This window comes from Cibotium barometz, chromosome 32 (genome assembly GCF_041138505.1).
Source record: "Cibotium barometz isolate CiBa-2024 chromosome 32, ASM4113850v1, whole genome shotgun sequence".
Classification (NCBI taxonomy): domain Eukaryota; kingdom Viridiplantae; phylum Streptophyta; class Polypodiopsida; order Cyatheales; family Cibotiaceae; genus Cibotium; species Cibotium barometz.
In genome coordinates this window covers 25,069,625-25,089,332 of record NC_141077.1, presented here as the reverse complement: position 1 = coordinate 25,089,332, position 19,708 = coordinate 25,069,625, and the positions used below count along the sequence as shown (strand labels likewise).

General features: G+C 45.4%; 1 protein-coding gene across 1 annotated transcript in view; it reads right to left on the bottom strand.

Annotated features, from left to right (window-relative positions):
- LOC147620005 (uncharacterized) overlaps nucleotides 1-19,401 on the bottom strand; it is a 62,313-nt gene extending 42,912 nt beyond the window's left edge. Inside the window, exon 1 of the mRNA XM_086772679.1 lies at nucleotides 19,264-19,401. The gene's annotated coding sequence lies outside the window, so the exon portion shown is untranslated. The remainder of the gene's footprint in view (nucleotides 1-19,263) is intronic.
- Nucleotides 19,402-19,708: the final 307 nt, after the last annotated feature.

Below are 19,708 nucleotides of genomic sequence, written 5' to 3'. Positions count from 1 at the left end.
TCAAGTTCATGATGAAAGATAATAGAGACGGTGGCCACATGTGGTTTCCTAGACAAGGCATCCGCAACCACATTCTTTTTGCCACTCACATGAACAATCTGAAAGTGAAACATGGACAAAAAGTTTGCCCATCTCATATGCTTCTCTGAGAGCTTTGTTTGAGTAAGGAGGTATCGAAGAGTTTGATGATCACTGTGATCAATGAAATCAGCCCCAAGAAGGTAATGCTTCCAAGTAGAAAGAGCATGAATAATCGCAAGAAGCTCCTTCTCATACACTTGTAGATCCTTTCTGATGGTGACAAAGTTCTACTCTCATAAGCAATAACATGTCCATCCTGCATAAGAACAGCTCCAATGCTATTCCCGCATGCATCACACTGTACCGCAAAAGGTTTTTGTAGATCTAGTAAAACCAAAACTGGTCCAGTGGTTAGCTTTTCCTTAAGCTTGTTGAAAGCTTTCACTTCCTTCTCTGTCCATCGGAATTTGACATCTTTTTTGGTCAGGTGATGTAAAGGTGAAGCAATCTCTGCAAAGAATCGGATAAACCTCCTGTAATAGGAACAAAGTCCTAAGAAACTTCGTACATCATGAATAGTCTGCAAATCCGGCCAATTCTTTATCGCTTCAACTTTCGCTGGATCCATCCTGACGCCATCCTTAGACACTATGTGCCCAAGAAAGTGAATCTCCTGTATGAAAAATTCACTCTTCTTTTCGTTGACAACTAACCTATGCTTTCTGAGTTCCTCAAACACTTTGGTCAAATTCTCCTGATATGCTCCTTCTCTGAGTGAGAAAACACAATCATATCATCAAAGAAGGTGTCCACAAAAGCACGGTGGGGTCGAAAAATCTGATCCATCATCCTGTTAAAAGTTGCTGGAGCATTCGTAAGACCAAAAGGCATGACCAAAAACTCATAAAGTCCAAAAGTTGTCCTAAAAGCTGTCTTGTGCACATCTTCTGGCTTGATGCGAATTTGATGATATCCACTCTTCAGATCAATGCGACTGAAGTAAGCTGCTCCCTGTAACCAATCCAAAATATCATCGATTCATGGTATAGGGAATTTGTTCTTGATGGTAATCTTATTCAGTGCCCTGTAATCAATGCACATCCGCCAAGAACCATCTTTCTTTTGTACCAAAAGCACTGGTGAACAATAGGGCGAAGAGCTCGGCTGAATCAACCCTTTGTCCAACAGATCACGCACTTGGCTCATAATCTCTTCTTGTTGGGCTGCACTCACTCTAGAGTCTATAGGGTGGCTTATTCGGTGGTGAACTTCCAGGAATCAAATCAATCCCATGATCCTCAGGCCTAGCAGGCGGCAACTCCCTTGGCAAAGCCTCTGAAAAACAATCTTGAAAACTTTTGAGAAAGTCCAATCTTTCCTTGTCCAACTCAGACATGTTAGAATCTGTGGTATCCTGATTCTCTTTAACAAACACTAAGTAAACAGAAAGATGTTTCTTTATTAAACGAGAAATGGCCGAAGCCGATACAACAGGAATAGATTCTCTTTTAAGCTTGACATCAAGAGTGTGTTCCTTATTCTTGTGAGTTAGAGAGATTTCCCTGTTGAAAGTATCTACTACCACTTTAACCTTATGGCACCAAGGCATACCCAACAACATCACAACCCTCCAAAGGCATAATGTAGAAATCATCCTCTTTGTCCATGTAAGTCTGCACACTGAGACGCAGTTTCCCAATGATCGGTGTAACCTCAACTGAATGTCGAGGACAAGCCAAAGTAGCCTCATGTAACACACCCATCTCCTCTGGTTTGATGCTTAACTTTGCCGCATGCTCAGGGGTGATGAAGTAGCCCCAGGATTGAAAAAGATCAAAACTTGTTGATCTCAAAGTCTTCCCCATGCTCTGCACAACTCTGAAGATGCATCCCCTTGCTTCATCCCTATCAAGTCAGGTACTAGTCCAGCAGACGGTTTCTGTTTCTTTGCTTTAGGCTCTTCCTGTGAATCATTTGCGTTTTCAAGTGCTCTCTTCGGACACCTATAGTACCGATGTCCCTCTTCTCCACAAGAGAAACATTTGTTTCCAGCTATAAGCTCTTTCTTTTCTTCATCTGTTCTTTGAGGTAAGGGCTGAAATTTTCTCTTCTTGGATTGTCCCTTCTCTCGTGGTTCAGTGTTTTTGGTCTCCTTTGACTCCTTTGCCTCTTTTGATGCTTTCTTGGAAAAGAGACGTTGATCCTTGAATCTTGACATCTGACCAGTAAGCACTTAGCATGGCATATCCAATCTGAGCATTTTCTATCATTTGAGTCATAGTAATAACCTTTGTTTTAATGCAATAATCATGAAGCTCCTTGGGTGACCCACATCAATATGTCTCTACTTGCTCTACCAGTGACACGGGCCTAAAGGATGTGACTGGTAGCAGAGCATCCCAAAATTTCTTGTTATATTCTTTCAGATTGCTACAATCTCTGGAATCTAATCGATGCCAAGCTGTCATAACATCCACCTCAAAAGTCAGTGTCAACCATAAGTGATGGGGAGAAACCTGTCAATTAGGGTTTAGAGTTCATTCATGGGAGACATACACAGAGAAGCAAGGGAGAGAGAGAGAGAGAGTTGTGGGGATAAGTCAACTCATGAAAAGCATGAGTGTGTGACTCCCCTATCACACATGTATATTGCACTAGTACACATAGTGCACTTAGTACATTAAAAGTACTAAGTGTACTATGTACTATAACTTATGGGCTTGTACACACTATAAGGGTGGGCATAACGCCTTTACCCCAACAACCTCCCACTTAAAGGCAAAGTGCCCTTAAGTAAAGGAAAAGAAAAAATCAGCATGTACATGATAATATACAAGGCCATATCAAGGCTGAAACTGGCCTCATCCAATGCCCATCAAGTGTCTGCAATGAGCAAACCGCTCCGGAGGCAAACTCTTCGTCAACAGATCAGCCGGGTTGTCATCCGTGTGAATCTTAACAAGCTGAATTTGCTTGTTCTCTATCACCTCTCTGATGAAGTGATACTTCACATCCACATGCTTCGTCTTTGCATGAAAGACAGGGTTCTTTGCCAACTGAATGGCACTCTGACTGTCACAATGCAACAATGGAATATCCCCTGTATAGCCCAAATCAACCACTAACCGAGATAGCCATAATGCCTCTTTGCAAGCCTCTGTGGCTGCAATATACTCGGCCTCTGTAGTAGATAAGGCTGTGCACTTCTGCATCCTGGATATCCATGACACAGCACCTCCTGTGAATGTAAATACATAACCGGTAGTAGACTTCCGGTTATCTGGATGACCGGCATAATCCGAATCCGTGTAACCATGCACTAATGCATCCTGTTTGCCAAAGCAAATGCACAAATCCTGTGTGCCCTTCAGGTATCTCATGACACCTTTCACTGCTTCCCAATGCTTCTTGCCAGGGTTGGCCATGTATCTAGAAACCACTCCCACTGCAAATGCAATGTCCGGCCTAGTAGCAACCATGGCATACATGAGACTGCCACAAGCTGAAGCATACGGAATCTTGGCCATATCAGCCCTGTCACTATCCGACTGTGGGCTGTCCATAGCACTGAGTTTCACATATGGAGGCAAAGGAGTACTAGCTTTCTTCCCCCCGTCCATATTGAACCTCTGCAAGACTTTGCTAATGTATTCCTTCTGAGACAAATACAACACATGCTGATTTCTGTCCCGAAGTATCCGCATACCCAAGATGTGATTTGCATCACCCAAATCCTTCATATCAAAGGTTTCATGCAGCCTCTTCTTCAAAGCATCCATCTCTTTACGAGATTTCCCGGCAATCAACATATCATCAACATACAAAATGAGAATCAAGAGACTGCCATCCAAAGCTTTCTTGGTGTACAAGCAGTGATCTATGTCACTTCTCCTGAATTTCTGAGTTTTCATGAATGTATCAAATTTATGATACCATTCTCTTGGTGCCTGTTTGAGCCCATAAAGACTCTTTTTCAGCTTGCATACAAGCTTCTCCTTTCCACTCACTGCATAACCCTCTGGCTGCTGCATATATATCTCCTCATGGAGATCACCGTGAAGAAAAGCAGTCTTCACATCCATCTGAATCAAGTCCAGATCATCATGCGCAACCAAAGCCAACACAGCTCTAAGTGTGGTCATTTTGACCACTGGAGAGAAGATCTCCTCAAAGTCCACACCATATTCCTGTTTAAAGCCCTTAGCCACTAACCTGGCTTTGTATCTTGGCTTAGCATCTGATGCAACTTTGAGCCTGTATACCCACTTGCATGGCAAAACCTTCTTGCCTGCAGGCAAAGGCACCAACTTCCATGTTCCATTTTTTATGCAGAGAATCCATCTCTGACTTCATGGCACGCTCCCATAGAGCTTTGTCTACCCTCTGTAAAGCCTCCTTGTAACATGAGGGCTCCCCACAGTCAGTGAGCATCAAGTAGTCAACCCCTGGAACAAACCTGTCAGGGGCTCTGGAGGGTCTAGTGGACCTCCGTACCCAATGACCATCATTTGCAGGTTGCTGTCCAGCCTGCATATCACCCATTGGTGGCTCCTGTTCCATGCCATAAGGCTGAAAAATCATGCCCGGTATCTCCTCTAACTGTGGTATATCCATAGGGATATCTTCTGCCATATCTGGCTGTCCATTTGGACCATTTTCAGCACCATTTAAGGGCTGGTTTTCCTGCTGTAATGGCTGATTTACAGCCCTTTGTTGTTGTCCATGATGTCCATCATCATCAAAGATGACTCTGCCAGGCTCCTGTTGCCTTGCAGGCTCCTTATACATGCATGTTTCATCAAAAATGACATCATTGCTGCGTATGATCTTTCTATTCATGGGATCCCAAAGTCTATACCCCATTTCACCTCTGTCACCATATCCTAGGAATATGCATTTATGAGACTTAGGATCAAGTTTGGTGCGCATTTCCCTGCGTATGTGCACGTACGCAACGCAACCAAACACTCTCAAGTGCTTGTATGACGGAGGCTTCCCTGTCCATACTTCTTCTGGCACTTTCCCACCAAGCCTCGTGTTAGGTGACCTATTTATAAGGTGAACGGCTGTCATAACAGCTTCAGCCCAAAAACCATGAGGTAATGCAGCATGTGACAACATAGAACGGACCTTCTCCTGTATGGTCCTGTTCATCCTCTCTGCTGTCCCGTTTTGTGGAGGATCATAAGGAGTAGAGAGCTCCCTCTTGATGCCTTTAGCATCACAAAAGTCCTGAAACTGTTTGGACGTATACTCTCCACCATTGTCGGAACGCAAAGCCTTCAGTGTTTTGCCAGTTTGATTCTCAACAAGAGCAACAAACTTCTCAAACACTGAGAATGTATCACTCTTCAAACGAAGAGGATAAACCCACACCTTGCGTGTGGCATCATCAATAAAAGACACAAAATATTTTGCCCCTCCCAAAGAAAGCTGAGGCATCTCACATACATCTGTATGCACAAGCTCTAACTGAGCATCTTTCTGTCCAAGAGCTTTCTTGTGGGGGCACTGTAGTTGCCTACCATATATACAATGCTCACAAAATTGAAAACTTGAAAACTTTAGAGAAGGCAAGTAACCCAAACGAGACAATTGCTCCATTCCCTTGACACTCATGTGTCCCAACCGGCTATGCCACATAGAAATTTCCGGCAGCTCGGTTGCATTTACATTAGCATGGTGACAAACACCTGCATGCATGAAATAAAGAGTGTCCACCTTAGAGCCTCTGGCAACAACCAGTGAGCCCTTACTAATCTTCCACTTTCCACTACCAAATGTGGTAACATAATCAGCATCATCAAGCTGTCCAGTAGAAAGCAGATTCTTCTTGATCTCAGGCACATGCCTGACATCATGGAGCATAAGCTGTGAGCCATCTGAAAATACAAGCCTCACATCACCTCTGCCAAGAATTTTGCATGCATGGTTATCACCCAAATAAACCACTCCTTCATTGCCAGCAGTGTACCTGACAAACAAGTCTCTGCAACCTGTGACATGAAAGGAGGCACCTGAATCAATGATCCATGAGTGCATACCATGACCACCTGTAAGAAGTGAATGGGCATCAAGTGAAGACGTAAAGAGGACCTCATCCTCACTGCCACCTGCATGTGACACATTGATTTCTTCGATCTTGACTCCACTTTTGCCCTTTGGCTTTACATCTTTGGCTTCATCCTTCTCTTTGTCTTTGCCTTTTCCCTTTTCTTTTTGATCATTTTTCCATTTGTAGCATTGCTTTTTAATGTGTCCCTTCTTGCCACAATAATGGCATTCCAAATCCTTTTTGGAGCGAGACTTGCTCCTTCCCCTTTCTTGGCTTTTCCCCCTTTGCTGGGATCTCCCACGTGCATTCATTGCATTAGACTTGCCAACAGAGTTGTTTTTCCTGTTCATCTCTTCTTGAAGAAGAGCACCCTCAACATCTGCATATGACAGCATAGCATGCGAATTGCTAGTGGCTGTCCTGAATGTGTCCCAACTCTCTGGCAAAGTGCATAACAAAAAAGTGGCTTTGAACTCATCGTCCATTGCCAACTTTTGATTGATGACCTGGCTGACAATACCATTAAACTCATTGAGATGGGCTGTCATAGATGCCCCTTCCTTCATCTGAAGGCCTATGAGTTTCTTCAACCAATACACTTTGCTTGAGGCACTTTGTTGGGCATACAAGTCCTGCAATCTCTGCCACATTCCCCAAGCTGTCTTCTCTTCACGAATGCTGAAAAGTAATGAGTCTGACACAGACAACATGATAGTAGATCTTGCCAGCTCATTTATATCTTCCCACTCTTCAGCTGTAAGAGAAGCGGGCATCACACCCCTTTCTTTGATAGGCTTGTGCTGCTTTTTCTGGAGCAACACATTGTAGCACTGGGTTTGCCAAATATCATAATTATGCGAGCCTTCAAGCTTCTGATATGAAGCAATGAAGAGCTCTCACCTGTGGTTGCCATAGCAAAATACAACCTTTAATGCCTGACTCCCTGCAAATGTGCAAACACTGCACCCAAGATGTGCAAACACTGCACCCAAAGCACACAAAGTGCTCACAAATGTTCTCCCAAGCTTTATCTCCCACTGCGGAAGCAAGAATGCAACTTTTCTCCCACTTTTTGTGATGAAAACACCAAAATCTGGTTGCTGCAGATTTTGGACAGCACCTTAAATGTCCTCTTTTGCCCTTCCAAAGTACTGTACAGCAGTACTAAGCGCTCTCCAATGATGTACCAAACCTGTACCGGCAATTTCAGCGCTGAATTTGAACCTTTTGATCACTCAAAACAGTGTACAGCCATGCCAAAACATGCACAAAGCTGTGCCAAATCTGTACCAGCAGGTACAGTAGCAATAAATGCTCTCCTGGCTGTCCAAATGAGTGAAAATCAGATTTTTACAGTCTCGAACACTGCATAATTTTTTTTTTTTAAGAGCGACCCACGTGGCAATGGTACGTATTAAAATTTTGTGTTTTTTTTTGATGGTGCAAAGGTGACGCGTCGCCGACTGGAAAGGGTGCGCCGCTTCGAAGGCCTGGATCACGTCGTCGACTGGATGGAAAGAGGTGCGCCGCTTCGAAGGGGCGCCGCCAGCAAAGCGAAGAGGCGGGCAGTCGCTAGTCAGCGGCGATGAACTCAGGGTCGGCAGCTGCATGAATCATCGAGGGGCTCACAGCCTGTAGCACACAAAACGAGGAGAGGAGGGGGTGTTCCATGTTCGGCAACGAGAGGGGAAGTTCCTGCCATGCTGCGAACGCCTAACACCACCGGCAGTAGGGAGGGAGGGTAGTCCAGGTATGCAGCAAGAGTTCCCTCTCTGCAATACACACGATGCATGTGTATGGGTGTGAAACCTTTTTGTTTTTGTTTACATCACTATGAGCAAGGATTTACGCCAAGTCCACCATCGCTCCGCTTCTTCCATACAACACCGAGAAGAGGGGTGGACGAGAGAGTCCCGCGGAGAGGGTGAGGGCTTCACAACCCACGGGTAGGAAAAAATTTTGCTTTGATACCACTGTGAGGATTATGTTGTTAATCCCTCATATTGTGTACTAATTACTACTTAAGTACTTAACTTAAAGAACAAGAGACTTCAGGAGAACACTTGAGAGAAGATTGAATTGACTTGAATTAAAACTGAGTACAATAGGTCTCTCATATAGGAGATGAAGAGACACATTTGAAGAGGCATGTCCTTTGACGAAAGGACATGACCTTAGACGAAAGGATACAACTTTAGGCTAAGGGATGTGTCTATTTGATGTAGAGGCACAACCATTCATCAAGGGATACAACCATTTGTCGAAGGGATGTGGCTATTCGATGAAGAGGTACATCCTTTGGCGAAGAGTCGCAACCAATCGAGGGTAGGGGTTCCCTTGGCTGGTTACTCTTTGCATCTGCAACAGGAATCATCAATGAAGAGAGGATCTGATACATACATACGTCACAATCGTGACAAAGCGGTTGGTGCAAATGTATTTGAAGTACAAGCATAGACGCCTTGCGAACAAGACAGATTCAAGAGGGAGGGATTGTACCTCCAGCCCTCTTCTTTGTATATATATTTTGGAATGTAATTGATTATTATTCTGCTTATGTAATGGTTAATTGGACATGCTCTAGTTTGGGTGGCAACGATGCCTGATAGCCCAAGGAGCAAGATTTGTATTTGGGTGGCAACGATGCCAAATGACCCATTGGACGGCCTTTGTGCGCGATATCTTGGATTTCATAGTGGGGCGGTCATTGTGACCAGATAGCCCAGATGACTATTGATAAACAGTCGGACGATCATTGCAACCAAATAGACAAGTAGATGAAAGCATGGGAACAGGGACCATGAAGTTGGCACAAGGAAAAGCACCAATTTTGGTCAAAAAGCAAGGAAAAGCAAAAAGTCAAATTGAGTTGACTGTGAGCCACGAACACCACTAACAAGAGGAGACTAAGCCGGATCAAAAACCTAAAAGTCACTTTTTCAAAAAGCAACTCTAGGGCCAAAAAGCAAGGCCCTAAATCCAGAAAAGCAAAACTAAAGAACTTTGACAAAAGATGAGTAATATTTTTATTATCATAAACCAAAAGAGGAAAGCAAAGTGAAAAAGAGAAAAGCAAAAACTTGACTAGCTTTTGGCAAAAAGCAAGGCTTTCCACAAGTATAAAAGAAGCAAGAGAGTCCCTCTTGAAGCATCATCAACAAGGGGTGTGAATATCATCAAGAACATGGAGATCATCCTTGACTTCATCATCATCTTCTTCAATTGTCCGTACTGCTGTGCGCTGAACCACATGCTGTACTACTGGGCTGCACCAATGCCGCCGCCGCCAGCCAGCTTTGCACCAAAAGCGCTGTCGCTGCTGCCAGCATTCCTGTTGGCTGCCGCCGTTGTCGCCTGTTAGGCCAGTTTCCACCAACATTGTCACTAGCATTTGCGCTGCCTGTCCCAACCACATGTGTAGCCAACTTCAGCCTATCAGCGCTGTTGCGCCTGTTTGTTGCCATCTGCTCCCTGTCTAGCAACCACCCATAGAAACTGAGCCGCCAGCTACTACTGCTATCTACCAAGTGCTTTTCAACTCGGCCATATTGCTATTCAGAACTGCTTGTGCCCGGTTGTGCCATTGAAAGCGCTGTCCCTACCTGTGTGCCACCTAGCTTCGTCATCTTCCGCCTAACAGAGTTGCCAGCACCGTCTGTCATCTGACGACGTCGGCCAGCTATTATTGGAGAATGCACAGGCGGAAGCATAAACAAAACGAGAGAGTAGAGAGAGCTTGTGGAAGAGAATGTTGAACTTGTGCAAGGGATTGGATGGATTAAAGTGAGATGGGGAAACTCCTTATATAGTCCATGTGTGAACTGGTCGACTGCTCCTAGAATAGGCCGACAAGTCCACGACCTATAAATGTTGGAGAAAATACATAAAATACCAAATAAATGGTGCAACCCCAGAACATTGAGATGCATAAATTCTAACACCCCCTCTCCAGCTCATAGTGTGCAAGAGTCGGAAGAAGATAAGCCGACGAAGATGCAACCATGAACCCTCCAGCACCGCGAATACTGGAATCACCTCCTCTCGGAGAGAGCACCCACCAACCTGTTTCCTCAAAACAAAATGTCACCATGAACAACAAGGAACTTTGCTTGGCCACGAATTCCCAACAAGTAACTTTGCTTGGCCACGAATTCCCAAACAAGTGTGCAGTGAACTCCAAGAATAGATGATGAGCTGCTGGACACACCGCGCCCATAATCCCCAACAATGAACAGAAAACACATCACGTCCCAAAAGCCTCGAACAATGAACTCGGAACATATCCAATTCCTAATCTCTGCTATACAAAAGATAACCATGTCCTGCAAGATGTCTAATGCTTGGAACTCCGAATCACGGTCCCCATGCACCAATAAGTGGAGCTGTAATCAGCCCCCTCTCCCGCCCACAAGCCTGGCTGGAAGCACATGGGGGGGAATTGCATGTGTACCAGAGAAGTACACCATCTGGGTCCTCCTGAGTCGGAAGCGCCCTGGGAGCCCTAGAAGTGGTACTAGAATCTGTATCACTGTCATGTGTCGTGTCTTTGCCTTTTCTCTAAGATGAAGCCTTGGTCTTGTTCTTCTTCTTAAACAATCCTTGGACAGATGTTCTCTTTTCCCGCAAGAGAAGCAGCGACTCCGACCTTTCTTCTGAACTAAGGAAAGTGCCTGGTCACAACTATTGACTGACACCTTCAACTTACCTTGTGAGACAAGAACAGACTCCTCCAAAAGTAGGGAGCTAAGATCATCAAAATACAACTCAGTGGATGTGACCTGACAAAAAGATCGAGAAATCACATCATAGTCCGGAGGAAGCTTGGTGAGAATAAGGGCAGCCAGCTGAGAAGAGGACAAAGCAACACCCATAGCCAGTAACTGGTCATGGATAACCTTGGCCTTCATAAGAAACGACTACATGGAACTGCCTTCAGGGAATGACACTGTACTTGTTGTACCAACCCTTACTTGTTGTATTTGTACTAGCTGTACCAACCACTGTACTTACTGTACCAACCCTTGTACTTGCTATACCAACCCTTGTACCAGCTGTACCAACCACTGTACCTATTGTACCAGCCATTGTACATGTACCGGCTGAGTGGAGGATTGTACCTACTGTTTCAAATTCTGTAGCTGTTGTACCAGCCACTGTACCTGTTGTATCAACCATTGTACATGTAGTTGTACCGGCTGAGTGGAGGACTGTACCTACTGTTTCAGATTCTATAGCTGATGTACCAGCTTTATTGGTGCTGTCCTGACTTGTTTTGGTTTCCAATGGTGCTGCCCGACTTGTTCATGGTGATGTACATGGTATATTATTTGCTGTAGCTGAGTTTTTCACATATGGCATCTTGAAGACCCGTAGTGATGGGGGAGATCAGTACCCTCATGGAAAGAGGTGGTTTACACACATTCATGGTATTTAGGGGCTTCTTTTGATGATAGCCCGTGTGTTTGGTCCAATGATGGTTGTATATGGGTAATCTGACATCTCCCGTGGGGAGAGTAAGGCCCTCAAAGCTTGTACATGATATTATTCTCCTTGGGTAATCAAATACTCCAAGGGCGGGGTCAGCCCATTCCGGCCTCCATGCGGTGTCACATGTGCAAGCTCCACTTTCAACGTTTGTGGATGTTTTATCCATCTTTTATGTTTTATGCAAAGTGATGATGGATATGTGTTAAGGTTGTGGCCATGTTTAAATGTTTTAATATGCAATGATGGTATCAACAAGTGCGTCAAAGGCTCTAGTCCCCCGGGCACCACGAGTTTCATTGGCACCACGAGTTTTTAAAAAGGCCAGAAAGATGTCACCAGCCTAGACATTTTCAGTATGAAAGGGGTTTGGTGGACTCTAGAACATCCAAATATTCGGAAAGAACAAGCTTTGGGAATGAATGGGGGATTATCCAAGAATAGAAAGGATCACACTCCTAAAAATTAGAAGAGTTGCTATTTTTGGCCCGACTTCGATGGAAATTCTGTTCGCGTCATTACGTTTGGAATTGAGCAGATACCAAGAGTTGTAAAAGTACCTATGACAAATGGGCTACCAGTTGGGATATTTTTAGAGATAAAGATTATGGGAGAACCCATCTCTTAGATTGGGACATGTGGCAAGAAAGTGGACCAAAGTAAGACAATTGGCCTCACACTTGTCATTATAGCCTTCTCTTGCCATTTTAGCTCATAGGAGGCCCAAATCTATAAATTGGAGCCATCTCTCTTCATTTGAGGAGGCTCTCTTGCTGCACACTAGCCTCTACCCCCATTACAAGCAAACCTAATGATGGCTACTCTCTTTCTCTCTCTCTTGAAGGCTGCCCATGAAGAATACCGGCTCCGATAGGTAAGACTCCGTTTGTGGTGACATGGGTTCCTCCCTATGACTAAATTAGTAAATCTTGCAAGAGCCAGGTAATCAGGAGAAAAGGGATTCGAACCCTTAACCTTTGGTTTTGGAGACCCTTCAGCGCAGGATCCACCATGATAGAATATTCGAGTTGGGGGCTGTTTTGGAGGCTTCCATCACAACGAAATACTGAAGGCAAGGGTATTTAATCATTTTATTATGATTTCTCGCAACTGTACTTGTTGTACCAACTCTTGTACTTGTTGTACTTGTTGTACCAACCACTGTACCGGTTGTACCAACCCTTGTACTTGCTATACCAACCCTTGTACCTATTGTACCAGCCATTGTACATGTACCGGCTGAGCGGAGGACTGTACCTACTGTTCAGATTCTCTAGCTGATGTACCAACCACTGTACTAGCCATTGTACATGTACCGGCTGAGTGGAGGTCCGAGGACTATACCTACTGTTTCAGATACTGTAGCTGCTGTACCAGCTCTATTGGTGCTGTCCTGACTTGTTTTGGTTGCCCATGGTGCTGCCCGCCTTGTTCATGGTGATGTACATGGTATATTATTTGCTGCAGCTAAGTTTTTCACATATGGCATCTTGAAGACCAGTAGTGATGGGGGAGAACAGTACCCTCACGAGAAGAGGTGGTTTACACACATTCATGGTATTTAGGGGCTTCTTTTCATGATAGCCCGTGTGTTTGGTCCAACGATGGTTGTATATGGATAATCCGGCATCTCCCGTGGGGAGAGTAAGGCCCTCAAAGCTTGTACATGATATTATTCTCCTTGGGTAATCAAATACTCCAAGGGGGGGTCAGCCCATTCCGACCTCTATGCGGTGTCACATGTGCAAGCTCCACTTTCAGCATTTGTGGATGTTTTATCCATCTTTTATGTTTTATGCAAAGTGATGATGGATATGTGTTAAGGCTGTGGCCATGTTTAAATGTTTTAATTTGCAAATATGGTATCAACAAGTGTGTCAAAGGCCCTAGTCCACCAGGCACCGTGAGTTTCATAGCTACCCTCGTCGATGAATCTCGAGCACAGAGATCCTCCAATTTACACCATACTTGATGAGCATTGGTGAGAGTTTGCACGTCCGGTGAGACCTCTGTGATGGTCCACACAAGCACAGAATGCACCTTCGAGTCCTGATTCTCCCAGTCTTGTAATTCTGCAACAAATTCATCCTCCTAATCCTGAGTCCACCTCCTAGAGTTTTGAGGACGCTCGGTCTTCCTCTCAGTGCCCTGAACAATATCCCACAAACCCTTGTGGATGAAACAGATCCGCATGTGAAGCTTCCAATGGGCATAGTTGGATGTCATCCTTGTTCGTACACTATCCACAGCAACAAGAAACACAAATCTCAGCTCTCAAAAACTTTTCTCAAGTGTTGTCCAACGATGCAAGGCTCCAAAACCAATCAGCCCCCTCTCAAACCTCAGAGATAAGGAGGCTGGACAGCAGCAGGCATCAAGTTCCACCTGCATGGCTTTCCTCCAAGTATCCTGTGAAAGGGCTTCCTTGACGCAAGTGGGCTCTTTGTCCCGCATAATACGAGACATCAAAGCATAGTTTACCTGAAGAAGCTCCGCTGTATTGCTTTTATCTCGGACTCTGTGTGATCTTCGAGGGCCATCCTCTGTGGTCCACTCGGAGGGTAACTCCGTGACACCTAACTCCCGAAGGGTGTCTAACCACCACCTAGGTACTCAAACAGATCGTGGAGCCTCCTATGGTCGCGGGGGCTCTACTCTAGCTGCGGGCTCAACCTCCGGTACTGACTGAGGTTGGTCAACTGGAATAATGGTCTGGGAATCATCATCAAACTCCTCTGGATCTCCAAGAAGCGGCGGCTCCTCGACAGTGGATACTGGAACATGCTCGTCAAAGACCACATCCCGGCTGACAACAATCTCGTTCCTATCTGGATCATACAATTTGTATCCTTTGGAAAGAGAATTATATCCCACAAATACAAGCTTGCGGGACTTGGAGTCAAGCTTCCCCCTCTGCTTCTTTGGAATATGTACATACGCATCACTCCCAAAAACACGGAAGTGTGAGACATCAGGTTTCCTGCCAAAGTATGCCTCAAATGGAGTCATATGGGGTACTGAAGTCGTCGGAGATCGGTTGAGAGTATGGACAGCCGTTGCCACAGCCTCTCCCCAAAGTGAACGAGGAAGATCACGATGCTCCAGCATGGTCCTCGCCATCTCCACCACAGTCCTGTTCTTGCGTTCTATAACTCCATTCTCCGAAGGCGATCCTGTATTGGCCAGTTCTCTTTTGATGCCATGATCTGCACAAAATCTAAGAAATACAGTCGAGGAGAATTCACTTCCTTTGTCAGCCCTGAGAGTCTTTACCTGAAATCCAGACTCTTTCTCCACCATCACGTGCCAATCCTTGAACCACGCAAAAGCTTGGTCCTTCTGGGAAAGAAAGTAGACCCACGTGAATCTAGTACAATCATCAACAAGCAGCATAAAGTAGAGAGATCCTCCCAAAGATGGTGTCTGCTGAGGTCCACACAAGTTAGTGTGAATCAACTCCAATGGTTACTGCTTACCACGTATGCAAGAACTGCAACGTCCTTGCCTACTGCCAACATCTGGCAAGCCAACCACCATCTGGTCTCGGAAAGCTCGCCGAAGTGCATCCACATTTAAGTGGCCAAAACGAAAGTGCCACAAATCTCCGACCTGAGAACCTAACGAGGACAGTGCAAAGAGCTTGTAGATACCATTCTCCACACCGCCTTCCCAAACAACCTGGCCAGTCTCACGGTCCCGTAGAGCAACTGAATGCTCCTCAAATTCCACCCGAAAGCCAGTCTTGCATACTTCATGCACTGACAGAAGATAAAAACCCAAAGCAGGGACATAAAGAACACGGGAAGCATGCTTGCCCCCCTTGCCATCGGGAATAATCTCCATCCGGCCCTCACTGTGTATCGGAATAGTGAAGTTGTCGCCAATAAAGATGCGACCTGACTGCCCTTTCAGATCCAACAAAAAGTCACGGGATAGAGTCATGTGCCTGGAAGCACCATTGTCAAGAATCCATTCCCGGGTATCCTTCGCAGTGAAGCCAACTGCCTCCTCGCTCGAAGACGATGAAGCGTCGGAGTCCATCATCTCTAAGTGCACAAATGCAGGAGTCTTTGCAGCTGAGGCTGAGGAATCAGCACTCTTCCCTGTCCGCTTAAGATAGTTCCTCCAATAATGGCCTTTCTCGCCACAATCATTGCATGATCTTTCGGCTTTCAGCTTCTCTCATTCTGAGTCATGCTTCTTCTCAGAAGACTTCTCCGGTGAAGCCTTCCCTTTGCCTTTGTTGTTATTCCGGCCTTTCGACCGTTGGCCAGTTAAGGCCTCCGAACCGCCGCTGTGAGGAGGGTTTGTGAAACGTTCCTCTTGGTCCAAGACCATTGGCACAAGCTCCTCCCAGGTAATGGTGCTGAGCCTGCCACTTGTAATCAACGAGGAGTAGAAAGCGGAATATTGAGCAGGCAAGTGGGCCAGCAAAGTGATGGCCATGTCTTCAGATGATATCTCCTTCCCAACTTGGAGGACTTCCTGCTGAAGGGACTGCAGCTTGTTAATGTGTTCCCGTATCGTCGAGGACTTTGCAAGGTTCATAACCCGCATCTGCACTTCCAAGGAGATCCTTTTCATGGGTGATACCATGTTATAAAGAGAAGCCAAGTGCTCCCATATGCCTCTGGCCAGCGTCATGTGCTTTACATGATTGATTGCGGTGTGCAGTTGAGGAAAATAAATGACCGGACCCTCGCGTTGACACGATCCCACATGTGTGCCTGTGCCTCTCGATCCTTCTTCATCAACAGTAGCTCCCCTTCCTCTGCTTCCGGCTGTGGAACCCTGATGACGATGAAATCAGCAAGGTCATATGACTCCAGCACAGACTCCATCATAACCTTCCAGATGCCGTAGTTGTTCCCGTCCAACTGACGGTCCACAGGGAACGTGGGGAGAGTCGGAATCTTCACGTGCTTCTCAGCCATCCCTAGTAAATCTACCATCGCGGGGATGAAATTGAAAAGGGTGGCTGGGTGGGAAAAAAAACTCTAAAACCTGCAAGTGGCTGTCCAGCACCTTAGCCCACCTTCCCCTTGCACCTTCTCTTCCCGAACAGTCCAAAACAGTCCACTAATCAGCAATCTAACTATCCCCCTCTTGCTCAGAAAACTCCCAAGATCTATCACGAGCCTAGGGCTCTGATACCATGTCAAAATATGCAACGGAAATGATAACCAAACTTGGGTTCACAAGAGCAAGTAGAGTGCAGAAAATAGACAGCACAAGAGACAGAGAAATAGGCGTGTAAACTCTTCTCTATACACAAGATCCCGCACAAAACTGAATGATACAATGGTGAGGAGCATGGGGCCTATTTATATGCCCCATGGATGCAGTCGGCTAGCGCTAGAGGCTCTCCACGACTGCATAAAGCAGGTTGGCCAGCACAATATCTCCACGAGTGTATAAAACCAGGTCGGCCAGCATAAAAGCCTCCACGACTGCAGCATAGGCAGTCGGCCAGCCACCAGGAGCACATGAGGTGCAGTCGGCCAGCACCATGGGCTCCTGCCAACATGTGGCATCCATCCACACCATGGAAAAATGGAAAAAAATACGGGGAGTGAGGAAAAATGATGAAACACCTATACAGGGCGGGCACACCCACAACAGAGGCCCTGGTGTCTGATTAAGACAGGAGATGACTTCTAACATGCTCAGCATCAAAAATCTGGTGCCTTGACATCGACTCTGACTCACGGATTCTACATCGACATATTTCTTTGATTTTGTATTCATTGGTTGTATTGATCCTGCCTATGGATTGTTCCTGAATAAATTCCTGAAAGGGGGCGGGCCCTATTCCCCGCTAAATGCGTGTCCTGTGCAAAATTTTCTAAACCCTACTCTCTATCTTCTCTCTCTATTTCTATCTCTTGGATACGTGGTTGAATCTGTCACGGCACGCTCCGCTAGGCTTACACAAATAGGCCAACAGCATCTCGACTTGCTCATCAGTAGCAAAACTCCGTATAAATACTAGCGCTCAGTTCTCAGCCTGAATCATCATTCATCAAATCAGTATTCAGCAGTTCTCAAGCAGTTATGTGTGCCTAGAGCCTCCGACATCTCGCGCATACATTCAACATTCAGCACTTGATTATGCTATAGTCCCAAGGCCTCCGTGAAGAGCATTCTTCAGCATTCAGCTGTGCATCCCTCAGTTTAGGGTTTGCATAGTGGTCATTGAAGAGCTATTCAAAGGAGCTTGGATAGCATATGGTTCAGCCTACATTCAGTCTACTTCGCCTTGTGGTGGGCAAACCTCAGTCATCATTCATACTCATTGTACAAAGTTCTCCAAAGAAATATAAGCAAATACTCCTGCTTGCAAGGGGAGGCCCTTCGGTGGGTAATTGGGACCCAATACTGTGTCAACCATCTATCTTCTCTCTCTCTCTCTCTCTCTCTCTCTCTCTCTCTCTCTCTCTTCTCTTCTCTCTCAAATTGGAATTGCATAAACTCACGGGTATAAAGAAGGCTTTATTGCATGTTACAACGATCGATTGGATGATGAGGAAGATCAAGAAAGACATCTGGAAGAATCAACAGAAGCAATTTACGAAAGCAAACAAGCACAAACTGATGTCCCTTTCAAAGAAGTGGATTGGGTATGTTGAACAGTATCATGGCCCAAATTTGGTTTTCCCACCAGATTAAGATAAACCAAAATTGGTTAATGATAGTGGTCCATGAGAGATGTTAGTTCTAGAGAAGGGCATTCTCCAGGAAGAAGGTGATGCAGTATCTCCATGAGTTCCAATAATACGTGGTGCTGGATGACAGTAAATTTTACAGGTAAATCATTGCCATTGTTTGTCAGCTTCATGAAGCTGAGGCCAGCTTCCGTCTGCAATCCTATAGGGGAAGAATGTTGAGAAGGGCATTCTCCAGGAAGAAGGTGATGCAACATCTCCATGAGTTCCAATAAATTCATGTCAACGAGGTAGGATACTGATTTTCTATGGCCAAGCTTAACGAGATGTAGAATTTTGATGAAAATGGCCTTTCCCAATTAGCCAACTGGCGTTTTGCCGCGATGGTCTTGGGGAGGAAGGAAAGTGTTGCAGGTAATCGGGATGCAAACCTTCCGACGGGATTATATATATATATATATATATATATATATATCAGCCCCTCCCAGGCATGTAACTATGACACGTCATGACCCTCGGTTGCTATGATTGCAGCCCAACCAGCAATTCTTCACCACCACCACCTCCACCTGCACCTGCACCCATTCTGTGTCTATTGCTGACATGTCATACAAAGAGAAAGGTCATGGGCCTACCCATTTTGAAAATAAGGTGGCCAGCGGTGCCTGTAAAATTGTCATATTCGTGACCATTCTGTAGCCCTGTGCTAGAAGCATAGGAGTTCTTTTTTTCAAGCCCTGAGCCCATACAGGTAGTCCTTTCTCAATGGTAAATGCTTTTGGGATAGGCCAAAACCTTAATAAACAACTGCTAATCTTGCCATTACCCTGACAAATTCTAATAAACCCCATAAACCGCTTCAAAAAAACCCTAGTTTCAAAGCACCCAATGCAACCCTGATTAACCCTAGAATAATTCACCTGCTAAACCTCAGTAAAATCTTGTTCACCTGCAAGCTCAGCAGCGATTGACAGAGATAATAAAACGAGTAATCTGATAAGCGTGGAGCGAGAACTCTCTCTCCATACAAAATCGTACCTCTTTCTTCTACACTACACTCGAGCATGCTCTTCGGTTTACATCTACCGTGCAGCAAAAGCTTGGAACAGGGCTTTAGAAGAATGGCCTATGACCTGACCGCCGGACACAGAGGAGGGACAAACGGCCGTGTCCGCGGCCAAGTATGGACTATTTCAAACGACATGGAACTATTGGAACCAAGTTTCATGTTCACTATCCCTTATTGGTGAAAGCCCATTAACAAAACAGGTATGCATATTGGGTGCCCACTCCACGCGGGCATTAATTAATACAATGAAGGTCTCAATTGCAAGTTACTAATGCTACTTCTATTGCTATGCCTACTATAAAGAGCCGGCCACATGCAGGCCATGTGATGGTACGGCAAATAGGTGCTCGTACGTCTTCTCTTCTACAAAGGAAACAACAAAAGAAGCCATGCCCTCTTTCAAGAGGAAAACAT